Source organism: Leuresthes tenuis, unplaced genomic scaffold (genome assembly GCF_036924035.1).
Source record: "Leuresthes tenuis unplaced genomic scaffold, fLeuTen1.0.hap1 SCAF_34, whole genome shotgun sequence".
Lineage (NCBI taxonomy): Eukaryota > Metazoa > Chordata > Actinopteri > Atheriniformes > Atherinopsidae > Leuresthes > Leuresthes tenuis.
In genome coordinates this window covers 995,380-1,002,186 of record NW_027325388.1, presented here as the reverse complement: position 1 = coordinate 1,002,186, position 6,807 = coordinate 995,380, and the positions used below count along the sequence as shown (strand labels likewise).

The 6,807-nt window shown below is 45.5% G+C and overlaps 3 non-coding genes and 1 pseudogene across 3 annotated transcripts; 3 read left to right on the top strand and 1 right to left on the bottom strand.

Annotated features, from left to right (window-relative positions):
- The first annotated feature begins 2,807 nt into the window (after nt 1-2,807).
- LOC140285315 (U2 spliceosomal RNA) lies at nt 2,808-2,997 on the top strand. The gene has a single exon (XR_011910408.1). It is a non-coding gene; the product is annotated as a U2 spliceosomal RNA (small nuclear RNA).
- A 397-nt stretch (nt 2,998-3,394) lies between these two features.
- Nucleotides 3,395-3,508, top strand: LOC140285287 (U5 spliceosomal RNA). Its single transcript, XR_011910382.1, has one exon. It is a non-coding gene; the product is annotated as a U5 spliceosomal RNA (small nuclear RNA).
- Nucleotides 3,509-3,783: 275 nt separating this feature from the next.
- On the top strand, nt 3,784-3,951 carry LOC140285215 (U2 spliceosomal RNA; annotated as a pseudogene).
- Nucleotides 3,952-5,929: 1,978 nt separating this feature from the next.
- On the bottom strand, nt 5,930-6,120 carry LOC140285299 (U2 spliceosomal RNA). Its single transcript, XR_011910394.1, has one exon. It is a non-coding gene; the product is annotated as a U2 spliceosomal RNA (small nuclear RNA).
- Between the last annotated feature and the right edge of the window lie 687 nt (nt 6,121-6,807).

Genomic DNA, 6,807 nt, shown 5'->3' with positions numbered 1-6,807 from the left:
TGTCGGGCTTGGAGGGCAGTTTTGGGGGCTTGCGGGTGGGGCTGTCTTGCGGTGTGGGGCGGGGTCCCTTAGGGGCCTTGGGGTGGTGGCTGCTGGCTCTGTACCGGGTGACCGGGCCGCTCTGGCGTGGGTGGTGGAGCTGGGCCTGGACCTGGTGGCTTGCCGCTGCCTTGCGCCCGGGGCGGGGCCCTGCCTGTGCCTGGGGGGTCTGGGTTGCCCTGGACATGCCACAGTATGCGTGGGTTGGTGCAGGTCCTGGTGCCGGCCTTGTTGCTCTGGGAACTCCAAGGTGTCCGCAGGTGGTTGTTTTTTTTAGGGTGTTGGGGCGTGCGGTGAGGAGGAGGGGGTCTGTATGGGGGTGTGCTTTTCCCCAGTTGGGGGGGGCCTGGGGGGTTCTGGGTGATGGTGGGTCTCAGGCCCGGGCTGCTGCGACTGGTGTAACCGGGTGATTTGTTTGTTTGTTTGTTTGATTTTTGTTGTTGTTTGTTTGTTTTTGTAGAGGTCCTCCGGGATGGGGTTGGGTTGAGTGGGGTGGGGCGGGATGGGTTCCTTCTGGGGGTACAGTAGCTCCCGGAATATGGTGACTGCAGGCCCCGAGCCTGGTGGACATCAGGCCCTCCTGCCCTGTGTTGGGTCCCAGGTAGCGGGGATGCCTATTGCAGCCAGTCTCTGGCTGCCCTCTCTGGGGTGGGAGGGACAAGGAGGATGAATTAATTATTCTGCTAGTTTATATATTGTAAACATAAACAATAAACATTTATAAAACTTCCCTTGGCAAAGCAAATCTGTTTGGCATAAAGGTATTCAGACTACAATTCTAGTGCAGCAAGTTCAAGAATGTGTGTGTGTATGGGTGTATGTGTGCGAACGTGTGTGAGTTTGTGTGTGTGAGAGTTTAAAGAACCTGTTATCCACAGGCAGGTCTTAACTAGTATGGCACGGGTCCAGCCTGTCTCATCTTTTTTGGAAGGTTCAGCGCTCGGCCGTAACCCTTCTGTCTGTTTGGACTCTCACATACATTCGGTTAATCATAGAAAAACGAGAACAAAACTTTTTAGCCCCTTAAATTCATAAAACAGATATGGTGCAGTTATTTCCATTCTAGAAAATAAGAGTAATCACCACCATTCCTATAAATTCTGGATATTCTAACAATCTGAATCTTTTTTAAATGTTCGATGAAGCCCTTTGCTGTTCTGTTTAGAGACTCAGCTGATCATAAACCAAGTTTTGCTCTTGAACCAAGCTTCTAAACTCTTCACCTTTTTCATTTCTCAGTTAGTATTCACTTTAAAACTGATTAAAAGAAAAATTAAATGAATGCCTATCAACAAATGTGGGATCTAAACTCTAGTGCTTCCTCTAAAATAATTTCCTTTCTCAATTCAGAAATGTGTGTGTGTAAGTCACAACACCCGTGACACCAAAACGGCTTTCTTTTCTCTCTTTTCTCTACACTCTGCACTGTGAGCACACACAACAAATCAGAAAGGCTTTTTTCTCTCTTTTCTACATTATGGACTGTGGGGACACAAAACCGCTCTCTCTTTTTTTTTTTTTGATTGTGTGCCAGGGCGTTGTCTCACGTATTAGATTATGCTTAAGATACGAATGGGTTTATCAGTCACATCAGAATCCATACATACTGATCCTACCGTAATAAAATGGTCGGATCTTATCAAACACACTTTGTTTCTTGTGAAAAGTCAGCCAAACAGCGTATACACGTCAAGACACTGAATCAAGTTTGCCACAAGAACTCATAAGTTTGGCAGTATTGCTCTGCCGTCAGCAATCATACACCCATTTTATTTTCATGAGACATGTGCAGGCACCTGTTCATCTACTGTTCTATCACTATGAATTAGTTTATCTATTATCAATAAGGATACTTCTACAACTACTATCAAAGTATGTCCGGACTTCTTATGTTGTCAGTTGCTATATATGAATAAGTGGGTTGCTACTGAAAAGCATTAAGCATGTCACACAGCCCAAACATATAACATTTCAGGACACACCACACAGTTAACAACCACAGTGAAGCATGTCAAAGCCCAAACATGTAACATTCAACAGGACACTTACACAACACATTCAAATCAAACAGTCAGACAACATACAAGAACCTATACCCCAGCCGGCATTGCTCCCTGCCTATTTTCCTACAACTCACTATGTGTGCGCACACCTTTATTCACAAACTCTTCAACTTATACTCTTTTACCGAAGCTGCTACAGCTCGATTGGCCAAATACCCTTAGATCCTATTTCGGTGAATTTGACATCTGCCTTGTATGTAACAGATTAGCGGTTTAGCAGTTTTAATTTAGTTTGAGTGAAGGAATTCATTTTATAGCAAAATCCGAAATCGTGAAGAACTCATGAAAGTAAGCTTATTCTCGGATTCCTGAAACTTTAGATTTGTTCTTTCTTTTACTGCAAAGTACAACGTTGAGCAGCACTAATGAGTTGTTTCTATTTTTGGCAGGCTTTACCTTTGCGAATGAAGCCCTTTCTGTCTGTGCAAAAGAAATCTTGTTACTGTGCAGAGTGACTTCTCTGAGTAGAGTCGCCTTACTTGTTGCGACTGTGCCGACGTTCGAAGCTGGAGTGCAAAGTTGTTGCTTGAATGGTGCTCGCTGGAGCGTGTGGTAGTGTAAAGTTATACCATTTAAAAGGGCTGAAGAGTGCTCAGTGCAGCGGGTGGGCGGAGGTGCAAAGTGACACTATGGCCATAAAAAGAACACCGCTACAAGTGCGCATTGTGCCAGGAAGGGCCCTCGGACGTGAACCAGTGGACAGTTATCGCTTCTCGGCCTTTTGGCTAAGATCAAGTGTAGTATCTGTTCTTATCAGTTTAATGTCTGATATGTCCTCTATGCGAGACTACATATTAAATGGATTTGTATCAATAGGAGTTGAAAAAGGAGCTTGCTCCGTTCACTCCAAGCATCGACCCGGTACTGCAGTGCCGCTGGGAACGGTGCGCTCTCCGCTGCTCTTGTGAAAAAGCAAACAGCGGTGCAGGATGGAAGTTTCAGGGAGCCTAAGATGAAACTTTCTTTTAATCTGCTGATAAAAGAGAGTGAATGCGAAGCAGACTTTAACGCGGCTCTGGGAGCGAGCCGAGTGCGGGCTAACCGGGAGAATTGCTTGAAAGAAACGCGACACCGAATGAGCAGTCAGATCAAAGCCTCAATACGGTGTTCCCGTGTTGTTTGTGGCTGCCTTGTCTTTTGCACAGAGTAAAAGACAAGGCAGCCATCGAATAGGGCCCGATTGTTCCTACTTGGTCAGCCGAGGAGCAAGGGGGGGGAGCAAGCGTCTCAACCAAGCAAAGCCCACCATGGGGAAGGTGGCTATGCCAACTAGCCTGATGCCCTGCCCCGCAGTACACTGGTTTCTCTTCATAATGTACAAGTCTTTCGCCTTTTACTAAAGACTTCCGTGGAGAGCAGCACTAATGAATTGTTTCTATTTTTGGCAGGCTTTACCTTTGCGGGTGAAGCCCTTTCTGTCTGTGCAAAAGAAATCTTGTTACTGTGCAGAGTGACTTCTCTGAGTAGAGTCACCTTACTTGTTGCGACTGTGCCGATGTTGCTTGAATGGTGCTCGCTGGAGCGTGCGGTAGTGTAAAGTTATACCATTTAAAAGGGTTGAAGAGTGCTCAGTGCAGCGGGTGGGCGGAGGTGCAAAGTGACACTATGGCCATAAAAAGAACACCGCTACAAGTGCGCATTGTGCCAGGAAGGGCCCTCGGACGTGAACCAGTGGACAGTTATCGCTTCTCGGCCTTTTGGCTAAGATCAAGTGTAGTATCTGTACTTATCAGTTTAATATGTGATATGTCTATGCAAGGACTACATATTAAATGGATTTTTATCAATAGGAGTTGAAAAAGGAGCTTGCTCCGTTCACTCCAAGCATCTACAAGAAGGTGTGAATGGCCGACCATTTTTTGTAAATAGCGGGTAAGAAAAGGTGCGAATGCCCGACAATACACCATCAAAAGCGGGAGCAGAGGGGTTCAGCTGCAAGAAGGTCTGAATTTCCAACCATAATTTGTAAAAACCGGGGAAGAAAAGGCTCGAAAGCCCGACTATACACCATCAAAAGCGGGAGCAGAGGGGTTCAGCTGCAAGAAGGTCTGAATTTCCATCAATAATTGCTAGAAAACATGAAAGAAAATTTTCGAATATCCAACCGCACATGATCATAAGTGGGAGAGGAGGTGTTCAGCTGCAAGAAGGTGTGAATGTCCACCCATAATTCCTGAAAAATGGGTAAAAAAAGGTGCGAATGCCCAACCATACATCATCAAAAGCATGTGTGAATGTCAGATCATAATTTGCAAAAACCTGATTGTGTGCAGCTGAACACCTCTGCTCCCGCTTTTGATGGTGTATAGTCGGGCTTTCGAGGCTTTTCTTCAACGGTGTTTACAAATTATGGTTGGAAATTCAGACCTTGCAGCCGAACACCTACGCTCCCTCTTTTGATCATACATTGTCGGGCATTCGCACCTTGTCTTACCCGCGTTTTACAAACCATGGTCGGACTTTCACACCTTCTTGTAGCTGAACAACTCCGCTCCCGCTATTGATTGTGTACAGTCGGGTATTTTAACCTTTTCTTACCCGCTTTTTACCAATTATGGTCGGACATTCACACCGTCTTACAGCGGAACACCTCCGCTCCCTCTTTTGATGATGTATGGTCCGGCATTCTTACCGTTTCTAACACATTTTTCAGCAATTATGGTAGGACATTCACACCTTCTTGCAGCTGAACACCTCCTCTCCCACTTATGATCATGTGCGAATAGATTTTTGAAAATTTTCTTTCATGTTTTCTATTAATTAAAAATGGACATTTAGACCTTCTTGCAGCTGAACACCTCCGCTCCCGCTTTTGATCATACATTGTCAGGCATTCGCACCTTGTCTTACCCGCTTTTTACAAAATTTAGTCGAACATTCACACCTTTTTGCAGCCGAACACAGTTTTTTGCAGCCGAATTTGGGCATTCGAACCTTTTCATACCCACTTTTTACCAACTATGGTCGGACATTCACACCGTCTTACAGCGGAACACCTCCGCTCCCTCTTTTGATGGTGTATGTTCGGGCATTCGAACCTTTTCTTACCCGCTTTTTACAAACTATGCTCGGACATTCAAACCTTCTTGTAGCCGAACACATCCACTCCTGCTTTTGATGATGTATGGTTGGGCATTCGAACCTACTTGTTGCCCGCTTTTCATTAATTATGGGTGGACATTCACACCTTGTCGCAGCCAAACACCTCCGCTCCCTGTTTTGATCATGTATGGTTGGACATTCACACCTTTTCTCACCCGCTTTTTGCAAACTATGGTCGGCCATTCACAGCTTCCTCTCCACCATACTTGTATGGTGGGATATTCACACCCACTTGCATCTGAAGACCTCCGCCCCCACTTTTGTTGATATTTAGCCGATCATTCGCACCTTACCCGCTTTTGGCAAACTATGGCCTTCTTGCAGCCAAAAACCTCTGATCTCGCTTTTGATGATGTAAGGTTGGGCATTCAGACCTTGCTTCACCTGCTTTTCACCAAATATAGTCGGACATTCACACCTTCTTGCAGCCGAACACTTCCGCTCCACCTTTTAGTTTTCTATGGGGCATTCACACCTTTTTTTACACCGCATTTTATAAAAACACCACAGGAACACCGTATTGAGGCTTTGTTCTGACCGCTCATTCGGTGTCGCGTTTCTTTCAAGCAATTCTCCTGGTTAGCCCGCACTCGGCTCGCTCCCAGAGCCGTGTTAAAGTCTGCTTTGCATTCACTCTCTTTTCTCAGCAGATTAAAAGAAAGTTTCATCTTAGGCTCCCTGAAACTTCCATCCTGCACCGCTGTTTGCTTTTTCACAAGAGCAGAGGAGAGCGCACCGTTCCCAGCTGCACTGCAGTACCGGGTCGATGCTTGGAGTGAATGGAGCAAGCTCCTTTTTCAACTCCTATTGATAAAAATCCATTTAATATGTAGTCCTCGCATAGAGGACATATCAGACATTAAACTGATAAGAACAGATACTACACTTGATCTTAGCCAAAAGGCCGAGAAGCGATAACTGTCCACTGGTTCACGTCCGAGGGCCCTTCCTGGCACAATGCGCACTTGTAGCGGTGTTCTTTTATGGCCATAGTGTCACTTTGCACCTCCGCCCACCCGCTGCACTGAGCACTCTTCAGCCCTTTTAAATGGTATAACTTTACACTACCACACGCTCCAGCGAGCACCATTCAAGCAACAACTTTGCACTCCAGCTTCGAACATCGGCACAGTCGCAACAAGTAAGGCGACTCTACTCAGAGAAGTCACTCTGCACAGTAACAAGATTTCTTTTGCACAGACAGAAAGGGCTTCACCCGCAAAGGTAAAGCCTGCCAAAAATAGAAACAACTCATTAGTGCTGCTCAACGTTGTACTTTGCAGTAAAAGAAAGAGCAAATCTAAAGTTTCAAGAATCCGAGAATAAGCTTACTTTCATGAGTTCTTCACGATTTTGGATTTTGCTATAAAATGATTTCCTTCACTCAAACTAAATTAGAACTGCTAAACCGCTAATCTGTTACATACAAGGCAGATGTCAAATTCACCGAAATAGGATCTAAGGGTATTTGGCCAATCGAGCTGTAGCAGCTTCGGTAAAAGAGTATAAGTTGAAGAGTTTGTGAATAAAGGTGTGCGCACACATAGTGAGTTGTAGGAAAATAGGCAGGGAGCAATGCCGGCTGGGGTATATGTTCTTGTAT